General features: G+C 42.7%; 1 protein-coding gene across 25 annotated transcripts in view; it reads left to right on the forward strand.

Moving 5' to 3' along the window:
• The window catches only part of MYT1L (myelin transcription factor 1 like), a 451359-nt gene that overhangs the window by 41925 nt on the left and 396748 nt on the right, over positions 1–12686 (forward strand). For all 25 annotated transcript variants that reach the window (XM_070512674.1, XM_070512676.1, XM_070512678.1 and 22 more), the window contains exon 2: positions 230–323. The gene's annotated coding sequence lies outside the window, so the exon portion shown is untranslated. The remainder of the gene's footprint in view (positions 1–229; positions 324–12686) is intronic.

Raw genomic sequence — 12686 nt, forward strand, 5'->3', positions numbered from 1 at the left:
TGTTCTACAGACTTCCATCTCAAGAGCACTACACCTTTAAGGAGATCCTGTAGGGGTGTGTAGCTCCAGGACTGCTCCCCAGCTGAGATGCAGTGCATGCCAAGGGGTGTGAGCGCAGCCTCCATTGACTTAAGGAGAACATCTCACCCCTAGGGAAACCGTCCATTCCTATTAAGTCAGGGGACACTCAGTTCCACTCACCGCTTCTCCTGTCCTCTCTTACTTGCAGAGAAGCTCACGCGGAGGCGAAGGCCGAGGTGCATGCAGCTGCCGCCTGGAGGTGCGTCCAGTCCATGTTGACGTTTGAAGAGTCACAGAGTGTGGTATGTTTATACGAATGGCGCCTTGCACTTTTAACAAGACTGTAAAAATGTTTCCTGAGAACAAGCAGAACTTGGGACGTGATGATGCTTGATGTTGAATTAGGCCAATTGAAAAAAAGCATTCTTTACGTCAGTATTTCTTAATGTTCTTGATATTAGATGCTCCATGTTACTCTATCGTGTAATTGATTAAGTGTGCATGTGTTAAACCAATGCAGCAACTATAACTTCTCATATCTTTACACTGATGAGAGCATTGTACATAATCTAAATATTTCAGAAACAAGCCAAATCAAGCCCAGGGCGTTAACCAAAAAGCATATTTATGTTTCTACATGGTGTTTTTAATTTCTTCCTTTTTCATTCCTGATATTTATATGGTGCCCTATAGATTTCAGACTACTTTCACGCAGATTCTTTCAGCAGAGAGTTCTGAGTGAGCCTCTGGGGTAAAACCTGTACATTCTGGTATTCCCTTTGTCTTTCCCGTGCAGCATGTGACAGACTCAGAGCGTAGAGGGGCAAAAGTGAATTTTTTGAAATCTGTTGTTCCTCTTTACTATTGATTTATACATGGAGAGACAAACTGTTAATAACGCTCAGCAGGTGTCATGCGCCCACTTTGTGCCAGGCCACACTGGGTAACTCCTGACTCATCACCTTTTCAATCCTCACTGTACCCTTATAGGAAACATTGCCCCCTCTTTGTAGGCAGGAGGAGAGCAGGGCTGAGGGACGTGCCCAGGTCACACCGATTTCAAAGAATTCACCCAGAACTGCAGCCTTGTTTTGACACATTTCCTTCTTTTAGGGTGTTACCTCCTAAGCAGTTGTTTGTATTCCTTTTAAAATCTACCTTGAGATGTAATTTCATTGATTTTCAACTCTGTTGCCGAATAACAGCACCTTGACCAGAGTGTGTTGCAGACCTCTGTCCCCCTCCTGTGAGCGTGGAGAACACGCTTGGCGTCCCTGGACCTCTGCTTTCTCCTCTACTGACGAGGGGGCGGGACTGAGAAATGCTACTCTTAATACTCAAATAAAACAAATTTACTCCTCATCAAGAGTGTGAGAAATGGACCAAACAGCGGGACCTGATATTCTCTATTTACTATGCATTTAAATTTTAATTATTCAAAAATTATACATTTTTCAGAACACTCTTTATTCTCCCTCATCTTTTGGTGGAAACATCATCAGGAACATGTCCTCTGAATGTTGTCATTCCCACTAATATTGAACTGCCAGACAGAGAGATTTCTTAACTTTGATTTTCTTTACATAATTAGTATATGCCCATTGTAGAAAAGTTAGAATGTTAGAATGCATAAATATATAATTAAAAAGTTAAGACACTGAAAATGCCAGGATTTAATAACTATCATTGATATGTTGGTTTAAAATTCTTTGTAATAGTTTTATTTGCACATGTAATTTTAACTTAAAATGGATTATCCTGGACCTTTGGTTCTTCACTCCTTTTTTACTTTATATATCATACATATCTTTCTATATCAATAAATACATTCCTAAAATATAGCCACGTTAAAATATATCTAACCAATCCTCTATTATAATTTTATCAGTTGGCTTTTTAAAATTTTGCTTTATAAAAAAAGTTTTAATGACCAATCTTTTACCTAAACCTTTTTACACTGTTATTTCCTTAAGATAGATTTGTAGTACAACAGCTAAATCAAAGGATATGTACATTCCAAGGCTTTTAAGAGGGCTAACACTTTCAAAGGGGGCCTCCATTCTTGTCTTGTCATGTGACTGCACACCCTCTGCGATTCTAAACATAGCGAACCATCCAGTGTTTCAATGGTCTGCCATTCCATATACAAATCTTATGAATTTGATTTTAATAAAAAGTAATCTGATTGTATGAGGTTTAAAAGGCTAAAATTGTATTTCAGAATATTTTCTGAATTCCCAAGAACTCAACTCCAAATCTTGCACTTTCATTCTATAGATTAATTCAGCATATGAAGTACCTGCTGTGTGTAAGCCATTCAGCTACGTATCACGTTGTGATATGTAAATAAACAGGACATGGCCCATGTTTTTGAGGATTCGCCTTTTAGTATTACAAACCACACTTACACTGGGTGCCAGATAGATAGTATGGAAAACACTAAACAAATTTCCTTTAAAAAATATAATCTCACTATTAGCCATTTAATACAGTCACCATGATTATTCTTAATGCCTAACCCTGAGTATTTCAAGATCCATAACCTTCGGAGATGGACTGTATCGTGCTCATTACAGTGGACTGCAGAGGATTGTGTGCACTCTCGACCCTCACCAACCCCCAAAGAGGAGATTTTTCATGCTCTTCTTGGATATTTCCAGGAATGGATAGCCCTGCTACCCAGCAAGGCAGCCCATGGCATTGTTGGATTGTGTTAATGTTGGAATATTATTTGTAATATTCTTGAGGTGAAATTGCCATTTTATATTATGTAACTGTTGTTCCTAATTTTAGCCTCTGGAGAGATATAGAATGAGTTCAATTCAATTCAATCCAATTCCAGGGATATGTATTTATTCATCTTACGGTCAGGAACAGTTCTAGGTGCTAAGGGCTAATTGCTATTTCGTAGGGCAGTATGTCAAATATTTGATGGTAGTTATCATATTTTCCTAAATATACAAGTTAAGTAACTTGCCCTATTCAAGGTAATTGAACTGTTATTACACTAAGCCTGCTAAATTTCTATAAAGCAATAAATTTCTATCTCAATTCTTGACCGTACTCCTGAGCTAGTTGGAGAGATTCCTGCAGTTGACCATGAAGACAGAGATGACCCCCCACCTTCATACAGATTACCAAAGATTTGGTTAAAAAGGGAACAAAAGGCACTTGCCCCAAACTATTAGTACTTGTGCCTTAAGAATCCTCGCCATGCTGTGTGATTTGGTGTAAAAGATAAACCTGAAAGCAAAGTGGGAGCACCTGGGTATCTGTCCCACATCCTCCACTTTTGACAAGCCGTTCAACTTCCATAGGCCTGGGTTACTTCATCTATAAGAGGAAGGACACAGTGATCTCTGCAGGGACTCCAACCACTTCCCCCGCTTATGGGCCTGGGCTTTGGACAACACAAGAGGTCCAATCTAAGAGGCAGAGCCTGGGCTGAAGCCCTGAGCCTGAGCTCCCCAGCCCTGCACTGCCCTGTGGGTGGCAGTGAGAGACTTCACTACTCCCATCTCTAAACTCCAGGTAGCTCTCCATCACTTGGTCATCTCAGAGATAACCACCTACAAACAAGCCAACTTTGATATGCAAAAATATAAAACTGACAATGACCACAGAAACATAGCAATCCATAAACCTTGTGAGCTATACAATCCAGATGTGAAAATGATGTTTAACCAATGATGCTTGTTTCACTAAAATGACCAAATTTTGTATCATGTTGGCATGAATACTATATGCTTGAAATCCTCCTTGTATGAAGAGAAACTTCTTAGAAAATTTAATGCTTTCTATTTTAGTTCATGAATATTGTCTTACTTTTTAAGTTTTCTTTCTGATAATGATTTTTTACTACTTCTTATATCTGGTCTCTTTCAAATTCTGTGTAATTTTACCACCTCAAGGCTTTTGTTTCATTTAACTCTTATCCTCATCCTTGACTTTATGCTACATGCGTGTCTCTGCTTCTTTAAAAGGTAAATCATGTAATTACAGCCTGTTAACAGTAACTTTCTACTTACTCTTCAAAATAAGTTTACTCTCTGCTTAGGAGTAAGTAAAAGTAAATATCAGTGTCCAGTGTCAGCCTGTTTGAGAATATAAATAAAAAATTCTCATAAACATGAATGGACAAAAGGGAAATACAATGGAGGCTTTCACTCCCTTGGAAACTAACCAGCCAACAACCATGTGGTGTAATTGAACCTGGCCGTGGAGCAAGGTGCTTGTGGAAGTTTGAGGAATAGTCTCATTTCCTTCCTTCCTCCCTCCCTCCCTCCCTCCCTCTCACTCTTCTTCCCTTCCTCTCTTCCTTCCTTCCTCCTTTTTTTCCTCCCTCCCTTCATTTTTTCCTTCCTTCCTTCCTCCCTCCTTTCTCCTCTCCCCTCCATTTCTCTCTCTCTCCTTCTGCTTCTTTTATGTTGAGTGGCTCAATCATGGCAATATATGACCGTTGATATGTAAGAAAGCATTACTTTCCTCCACACTTTAGACTGTGGTCCCACTCAGAAGGAGCCCTGAAATATGGGGAAAGTAAATACTATTAGCCTTTATAACATCTCAAACCATAGGACAAAAGGAGTTTTGTCATCTCTGCCCAGACCTGAAACCCAAAGAGGGTCCTACTGTGTCACAACTCTCAAGATATTAAGAAATATTAAATAACTAGAGGGGCCTGAAAACAAAGGTCCACTCAGTGGATAATCTTCTTTTATATTAACAATCATTTTTAAGTAGCTGGGGTCAAAGATGACAGCTGAGATGGTCCAGAACTGCTTCCTTCTTCTGACACAAAAGTCACAATGATGCAGGGGTTTAGGGGAGGGAACTCAGAGAAGGCTCTGACGAATGGCCGGCACAGCCCTGTGCTTCCCAAAGCGGGGCAAGGAGGAGTCATGGAGGACAAGAGCTGGCCAAGGAGATAGGTGATGAGAAGACTAGAATAAGAATAGGAGAGCTGTTGGTATGGTCCTTGGTGATGTGTGCCCTTCCTTCTACATGACCTGGCTCTCTGGCTCAGGGTGACACTTTATCCCTTAAATTTCCTCCACCATCCTTATTTGTTTCTCTTTACATGAGACACAGGTATTAAAATACAGCCAGAAAAAAACCGTATTTCATCTGATTAAAGGTTGGGACCTCATACATTAGAATTTAAAGCCTCAACTATATAAATTATTTAAAATATCAACTGCATCATATGAAGGAATTATTGCTAATTTGGGGGGTATGTAATAAGATCCTGACTGTGTTTACAAAATAAAGTTCTTATATTTTAGATATGCATACTGAAATATTTCTAGATAAAATTGTATGATTTTTGGAATTTCCTTTAAAATAATGTAGAAATGGTTATTGGATGGAGGCATAAATGAAATGATATTGGCCAAAGGACATCGGTGTAACTGATTGATGAGTAAATAGGGTTTAGTATACTCTTCTGCTTACTTTGTATTTGTTTAAAGTTATCCATGTTAAAGTGTTTCATTGAACAGGAAGTTGCATAATATAGTAATTGAAGAGGCATCCTCTAGCACCAGGCTGGTGGGAAGTGAATCCAACTTCCTACCTTGGAAAACAGAGGGTAAATTTCCTCCTGTGCCTCAGTTTCCTCATCTGCAAAACATGGCTAATAATAATCTGAACCTCAGAGGATCATTGTGGAGATGGCATGAGTTGTTACATGTAACATGTTACATGTGTGTGCTACATGTGCCACCCATGTGTGCCACATCCATAGCAGTCCTTGCATAGGGTGTCTATCATGAACTCCTACCGAGGTGGAACTTTGGTGTTGATTTTCCCCTTGGAATTTCTTATATTGGCAATTGCCATGTAGAAAAAAACCCTTAATTTTATATATAAAAAGCATTTTGAAATTAATAGTTATCTTTTCTATTTTAAAGTCAAAAGTAGAATTGACAATAATTAGTGACTTTTCTGTGACTTGTAACATTGAATATATTTGTAAAGGTATTTAAAGAAATGATTTAAAAAATGGGCTTTTGAAATTTGCTAAGAACGTATTATGATTTTTTTTTCTTTCAAATCAGAATAGCTTGATAGATCAGACAGATTAGCCGCCCTACTGGCTGTATCTTGGGTGTTTAATTGCTTTTACTTTTTTTTTTTTTTTTTGTCTGTTGTAAGGGTAAATACCTGTATTTTTTCTACAAATGTAGCTGTTGAATAGCCACTTGCATTCTGCCCTTACAAGACACTTGAGAGGTAGTAGCTTTGCAGTTGCATAATTAATCCTACAATGCTTCTTTTCCACATTATTTAAATCCTAACTCATAGCTCTTCTAAGAAAGAAATCAGTACTGAGAATTTGGACAACTGTGTTTTCTAAAGAATCCACTTTCGTTGCTAAACAAGTAAAGGTTTTAGAAATCTGAAAGTACATATGACAGTGGATGCTCATTATTGTCTCCATTCTCGCCATCTTCTCTCTGCATGTGCTCTGTTCTTTTCGTTTCCCTCCGATTTGGGGTTACCTGTACAGCCTGTGGGAGTCCGTCATCATTTCAATTGGTAAAAGATGACAAGAGTGGTTTCCACAAAGTTTATCTTTGAGCAACTGCTTTGTTCAAATCACTATGCCAGGTGAGGAGGGATGAAAAGATAAGCAAAGACCAAGCATTCAGGAAAGTGAATGAGGACTTAGCAGGTGAGATAAAGGCAAACAGAGATAGTGTAGAACCATAAGCAGCCGTAAACAAGTGCTGAGAGAGCTCAGAAGGAGGGGATGCTCGTTTTGATGGGCAGAACTGAGAGGGCTTCTTAGAAGGGTGTGGATGACACAGCTTTGGCATCTGATACAGAGGGAAGGCCTATGAAGAAGAGGGAAAAAAAAAAAAAGCAAAGTATGAAATGGAAATAGCGTTCTTTGTATACATCTGTAGAGAAGATGAGATTCAATGAACTGTCAGTCTAAAATGAATGAATGATAATGTTAAATTTTGTTTTTCCGAACTCTTTGCTATGGCTCGGTACTCAGACTATCATTGCATGAGAAACTCCCAGCATTAGGGGCACCCGGGACAGGAAGATGTCAAGGTGACCAAGGGGAAGTAGAAATTAGCAAACAACAGAAACATGCTTGACGTCTTCTCCTTGACTCCCTCTTGTCCTTCTGTCTCCCACCCTCAGTTTGTGAAGTCATCTTCCTGTGTAGTTGCAAATAGACTTTTAAAATTAATTAATTTATAAAGTTCAAAAAACTTCCTGATCAGTATCCTGATAAGTTAAATAATTCTGATAGGAGGAATAGAGAAAGCTCAGAATAGAGAAAGCTGAGGCTTGGCAGAAACCTGTGTCTCAACCCAACCATAGTGTTGGTGCATTAGGTAGTTCTCAGGTCTCCCGGTCCATGGTGGATTTGACCAGAGGTGAAAGGCAACCACCTCGTGTCTGTGGGGTCTGCCTCTGAGAGTCACATGTGAAGGCACTGTGTGGATGTGGCAGTGTGGGCACTGCTTTAGATCATATTCTACATGGCTTACTGGCACAGTGATCAATTATAGACAAACCTTAATGAGTAGAAATGTTCATTATTTTTAAAGGAAGCATGAAACATTTTGTCTCACTTGCACACATAGACCTGAGCACTTCCTATGGGTGGGACACTGCTGTGTGTGGGACCCCAGGCACAGGTCCTTGAGCAAGTACATTCCACAAACTAACACACAAATGAGTGAAACACAGCCTGAGAGAGCAGAAACCACAGTGGGGATGTAAGTTGTCTAGTAGCGAGGCGAGATCAGTGGGAGAAAGGATGGGGAGAGGCGTCCTTCGAGAATGGTACTGAACAGCATGTAGGGTTTTTCTAGGCAGAGCTTTATGGTAAGAGCTTTGTCTTTACTAGGGAACATGAGGAGCGAGGCATGATGTTGTGGAGAACATGCTAATTATGTGCAGAAGAGAAATGTGGAAAGGCTGAGATGAGGGTGTGAAGGACATGCTCCCATGCTCAATGTTTGGAATTTATCTTATAGGAACCAAGAAGGGACATTAAGTGTGTGAGTGGAGAGTGTTCATGGTTCAAATGAAACAAAGAGGAAAGGGTCCTGGCTCACACTGGCAGCATGGAGAAGACCTCTCAGAACAGCATTTGTGTTTCCATGATGCCACCATAGTGAGGCAGGAAGCACTCTGATCTGCGTGTTTGAGCCCATGCCTAGTGGCTCTGTGGCCTCAGGGAAACCACTGACCCCCTGCCAGCTTGGTTGTTCTCATCCAGATAGCAGGACCGGTGTGTCTAGGTGGGGGTACTGATGCTCAAGCATCACACAGATAGGAAATCAGCACCCTGTGACCAGAGGCAGCCCACAGTGCTGAAGCCACAGAATGTAGAATGGAGCTGAAAGAAATTAACATTATTCTGTTTAGGTTCAACCAACACTTTCAGATGGAACTCCTGCACAATGTGGCCCCATCTACCTGATATTCCCAAACATGGAGTTCACCTTGTCCTCTCTGCTGTATTAACATGCACACACACTTCCACATGTAGCACACACATGCACACACCACACCCATGCATAGCTACACATTCATACACCACACACACACTTGCACACATCTACACACTTACACGCAGACACGCATCCACAATAGACACACACATGCATGTTTTTATTATAACATCATCTTTAAATTTGCTTTCCAAACATGTCTACCCAGTGGAATCCCAGTCATCTTTCATGGCCCAGCTCAAATGTCTGCTCACAGTGACTGCACCCTCTAATGCTCCCCAAACACCATCATCAGCCCTGTACCAGAGCACGTGCTGTCCCATTGTCCTTTCACGGCACTGTTTCAGATTCCAGGTACAATATGGAACTTGTCTCGCTGTGCTACAATGGGCTTTGCTCGTTGCAGCCTCTCACAGCATGGAGTAGACCCCTGGAGGCCTAGGGCTCTGACGGAATGACCCCAGACCCAGCTGAGGGCTCCGGCTGAGTCTGCCCAGGCGCTGACTGTATGGGGGGGCTCACATTTATCTTTTCAAGTGATGTTATTAAAGACATCGTATGTGGTAATTTTATAGCCAGTGTTAATCTTTACTGTTTACTTTAAAAATATATTTTAATCATGCTAGACTGTCTTTCTCAGATTACTTACTTAGTCTCAGAAATTACTTTAGAAGAAAGTCAAGCTCAAATCTTCTAGAACATAAATGCTCACAATTTGGTGTTACTGAAAATGGAACCCAGGAGTTTTCACATTATAAGAGTGATTAAGAATGTCCCATTCCCTGATTCTCCAAAAACTTTTGGAAGAAAATTCAATTGATGTTGTAATTAAATTATGACATTTGAGCACTTTGAATGCCTGAGTCTTCCTTCCTTCCTCCTTTTCATTTTGCTTTATGCAAACATATAACACATACAGTTGAGGATCAGTTCTCTACTCATTTCGCAATTATTTGGTTAGTGTTCCAAGAGGTCTTTGTATCATATTTTTATTTTAATGAGAGAGGCAAAAGGTTTAAAATACCCAAAAGAACATGAATACTAATTTTCACCCACAGTAATATTCTTGTGGGTGGATGAAAAGCAACACTTTTACGTAACTCCCTCACCTCCTGACGTTCCCGGAGCAATAACAGCGATTGTCTTTTCCGGTGTTTTTTTCTTCTTATAACCCTATTCCCACCTTAGTCTTTCAAACTTGCAGCAAACCGGAGTTAATGGCTTGGTCCTGCCCACTGAGCAGCTCCTGAGAACACTGTGTGGCCTCAGAGCGGCCTCCCGGGCAGGCTGCATTCTCAGCCGGCTGCAGACCTGCGTATTTGCTGTGAGCCCTGACCGCTCGCTGGGTGGCTTCCCGCCTCCCTCTTGAGACTGGTTCTGAGTCTAATGTGCCAAGAAGAGGACTAATCTTTAGGAGGATTACTTTCTGGGGAGATGTGAACTTTTCCGGATTAAAAATTTAGTCTTTCTGGATACACTTAAAAAGCTACAAAATAATGCAGCCCTAAATCCTGTAGGGCTATAAGGGATGGGAAGGTCTCTGTGGCACCCCACTTTCCATATTGTTCTTTGTTGTTTCCGAACATTTTATTTATCCATAGTCATCTTTAGGTGTTTTTTAATCCTTATGTAAAATCCTTCTTCTTCTTAGTTTTATTTCCTTTTCATTTAGTACTTAGCTTTTCCTCAATGACGGAACATGACCAATTTTATATTGTTCATTCCTTTGCTCAAAAAATATTAGTGATAACATACAAAACACCAAAATAAAATAGAAAATAAAGTCCCTGCCTTTAGTAGAGGACATCTTAGCGGGTGTGTGTTTGGGAGGGCAGACAATAAACAGATAAGCAAATAAATGTATTTAATGTTATATGGTGATGAGTCTGTGAAGAAAACTGAAGCAGGACTGAGGGAAATACAGAGTCGAGGGCAGGAGGAAGCAAGGCACTATTTTGTATGTGGTTTGGAAGGGCCTGGCTAATAGGAGACTCTAGGCAGAATTTAGAAAGCAAGAAGCAAGTGAGACTGTGGTGTCTGGGGTGGGAGCATCCACGGCAGGGAAATCAGTGGTGCAAAGGCCCTGAGGCAGGACCAGGGCTGGCACATTCAAGAAACAGCAAATGGACCACTGGTGTCTAACCAGAATGAATGAGGAAGAGAGCAATGAGGGAAGAGGCTGGAAAGAGATCAGAGTGGGAAGCAGATCATGAGGGACATGGATGTGACAAGGTGAGGCCTCTAGCTTCCACGGGGAGAGCAGTTGGAAGTTACTAGCAAGTTCTGGGCAATGAGATGACCTAATTGGACTGGCATTTTAGGAGCATCCTTCTGGTTGCAAGTGGAGAGGGAGGCTAGTCAGGAGGCTGCAGTAGTAACACAGGTGGAGATGATACTCACTTGGACGAGGGTGGTAATGGTGGAGACAGGAGACGTGGTTGGAAATACTTGCAACGCAGAGCCAACAGGATTTGCTGATCAAATGGCTATAGGGTGTGATAAAAAGAGCGGCATCAAGGATGACTTCAAAGATTTTGCCTAAACAGAATGGAGGGCCATTTGCCAAGCTGGAGAGGGCTACTGGGAGCAGGCTCTGAAGGGAAATCAAGAGTCTGGTTTTAGACGGGTTAGGTGGAGACGCTCATTTACATCCAGTGGAGAAGTCAAGTACTTATTGAATAGGAAGTTCGGGAATACAGGGGAGACACCAGGGCCAGAGATGGAAAGTTCAGAACTGCCAAGGTACAGATGGCAGTAAAAGCCCACGGAGTGAGTTCATGGAGAAGATAAGAGGCCCAAAGACTGAGCTGGGAGACACACCAAGGCCACGGGCTGTGAGGCACAAATGGTCCATCAAAGGGACCGTGAAGATACAACCTGGGAACAAGAGGTGAGGCCAAGTCAGGACTGAGGAGGGATACCGTGTTGAATGCCGCAGAGGGGTCGAGTAGAGAGCACTGGGAAGCCACCCTTGGATTTGCTCACGTCCAGTCATTGCCAGCCTTGAGTGCAGCAGTGATGTGGGCACGAAGCTGGCCTGGCATGAGAAGAGGGGGAGTGAGAGGAATTGGGACAGTGAGCGTGACAGCCTTCTGGACGAGTTCGAGTTCTGTCATGAAGGAGGCAGGTAATGGGGGTAGTAACTGGAGGAAGACACAGACTCCAGTGAGGTTTGTTTTTGTCATTTTATTTTTAAGAAGGGAAATGACATGGCCTGTGAGCATGAGCATGGGAAGGGTGCAGTAGAGACGGGGAAGTTAGTGCCGCAGGGGCTGGGGGAAACCTGTGAGTCATTTCCTTGAGTCAGGGAGAGAGAGGAGCTCACTCAAGGTGTAAAGAAGGAAGGGAGCTCCAGGAGCTGATTTCTCAGGAGACCTGGAAGCCAGTCATCAATGGAGAGCGTGAGAACAGAAGAGATGAGAGAGCCTGTGAGAAGAGAGAAGACTGGAGTCAGAGATCTAGCAAGGAAGGACAGAGGGGAGAGACAGCGAGGGGTGGGAAGGCCAGAGGACCGGGGTCCCAGGGAGAAGGGGCTGGGGACTCCGGGAGAGGAGGAGGGAAGAAAGGAGATAGCTAGCCAAGGATGGGGTGCTGGAAACGGAAGCTGAGGCAAAGACAGAGCTGTTGGTTTTAAGGATGCTTGAGTACAAGCGTGGAAGCGTGTGGCTGAGGAAGGAGAAGAATGAGCATATTAGAGGACAGGCCTGGAGCGTGTGAGGTGATGAAACATTCATAGGGGGAGAAAAAGTGGCCCAGAAGTCCAAAGACACCCAAAACACAGGAGGCTGAGAGGTGGTAGAGCCTGACGGCAGGAGGTCCAAAGGAGCGGGGAGTTATTCCTCTGCAGATGGAGATGCACTGGTCTGCAAGCTGCAACAGAAAGTACAGACATCCAGCCTGTGGGGCAGGCCATGTCCTCCGAGAGCAACCAGGCTTCAGGTCAGGCAGAAACACGGTGAGGACAGGGGGCCTGTGCTAGTGAGAGCCCTGAGTCCAGAGGGCGGTGGGGGAACGGGGCTGTGCCAGTGGTGGGCACTGCTGGGAAGGAATCTACTTGAGGGGGGACCTGGCTGCCCTTGGCTTCAGATGGGTGTGAGGACACAGTCCTAATGGACTCCCCTGGTGAGAGCCGGGAGGGCGGGCAGGGCCTTGCCAGGATCCTGCTGAACTCAGTGCAGAGAG

This window comes from Equus asinus, chromosome 6 (assembly GCF_041296235.1).
Source record: "Equus asinus isolate D_3611 breed Donkey chromosome 6, EquAss-T2T_v2, whole genome shotgun sequence".
Lineage (NCBI taxonomy): Eukaryota > Metazoa > Chordata > Mammalia > Perissodactyla > Equidae > Equus > Equus asinus.